The sequence below is a fragment of the Nestor notabilis genome, unplaced genomic scaffold, assembly GCF_000696875.1.
Source record: "Nestor notabilis isolate BGI_N333 unplaced genomic scaffold, ASM69687v1 scaffold10320, whole genome shotgun sequence".
NCBI classification, from domain to species: domain Eukaryota; kingdom Metazoa; phylum Chordata; class Aves; order Psittaciformes; family Psittacidae; genus Nestor; species Nestor notabilis.
Window position 1 is genome coordinate 3,130 of NW_009911732.1, and position 1,318 is coordinate 4,447.

General features: G+C 35.3%; 1 protein-coding gene across 1 annotated transcript in view; it reads right to left on the minus strand.

Moving 5' to 3' along the window:
• Nucleotides 1-1,318, minus strand: part of LOC104407027 (probable ubiquitin carboxyl-terminal hydrolase FAF-X) — a gene marked incomplete at its 3' end in the record, with an annotated part of 40,301 nt that overhangs the window by 2,073 nt on the left and 36,910 nt on the right.

Genomic DNA, 1,318 nt, shown 5'->3' on the forward strand with positions numbered 1-1,318 from the left:
AGCATCAAATCTTTACACATGGTGATACACTCCAGCATGAGGTTTAGTGCAAGGCCCAGGAACGATGCAAACATAACATAGACAGAAACTCTCAAGAAGCCATACTCCACACAAATGCATTAAATATACGGTCAACTTTACAGACAGATTAGGAACATTAACGGAATTTTGAAAAGTCTCTTACGGAGTTTTAGATCTTTTCTCTGGCTTGTAATTTTCTGATGAAAACAGATAAAGCTCAGACTGGCAACTATGTTTTGCTCTATTAGCAAAACAACTCAGTTTTAAATACACCAAGGTCAGAAAAAGCCATCAGGACACCAATTCTTAATGCCTTCTGTCAAAAGCTGTTAGGAGTTTTATATCAGAATTTTGTTTTTAAAAATCAGAGTCCTTTTAAAAAAATGTAAAGAGGTCAAAAAAAGAAGAAACGCTTTCACACTTGGCAGTGATCACGCTTTGCACAATGGCAGGGAACTCATTAGGAAAGATACGCCCCGAGAAGCCTAACAAACTACTCCCACACAACAGAAGGAGGAAAAAATTCCTCATAAAAGCTCCTTGCTAACAAGACCTGTGAAAAAGTTAGTCTAATCAAATAAACAGCCCATATAAAAGAGATGCACCCGTAATCAACAAGAGAGTTCGTTAGGACTAATCAATTAATATAAACAAAAACACTGTAGGAGTGCTGTAAATTACTGACATCATGAAGAAACAGCCATCTCTTCAATTTTCTTGACAAAAGGGGCGTTTAAAATAAGGGGACAACAAACCCCCATCATATCTAAAAATACATTATCTGCATCATAAACCCATAGCAATCTCAGTGTATTCTTTATGTATTTTTGAGACTTGCTTCCCACAGAAAGCAGCTATCATCACTGGAATAAACAGTCTTCTGTTCTGCTTTCCTCTCTCAGGAAATAAAGTATTTTGCTTGTGAAGACATCTACACAACATTGGATTTAAGTGTTTCCTTTTTCTTTGTATCAAAGACAGTTTTAAAAAAGGAGCACCTAGGATTTAAGCTCGTTTTACTCAAGGATATATTTAAGAAGAGTGAAGAAAATAAATACACTTCAAAATGCTATTCTCTTCTTTCCCTTTTTATGAACTTATACAGAACATTTTCCTTAGAAATAATCCTAAATTTTAGCTTGCAAAGTAAGATTAGCATCTCTGTAAACAAATATGGAGGTTAAAGACATACATTAACACCACTTTTTTTTTGTGGTTGCCATGACAGGACTACGAAAAACAAAGAAGCTTTGCCCATGGTAACTTAGGGAATGGTACTGCTTTTAAATAATCACCT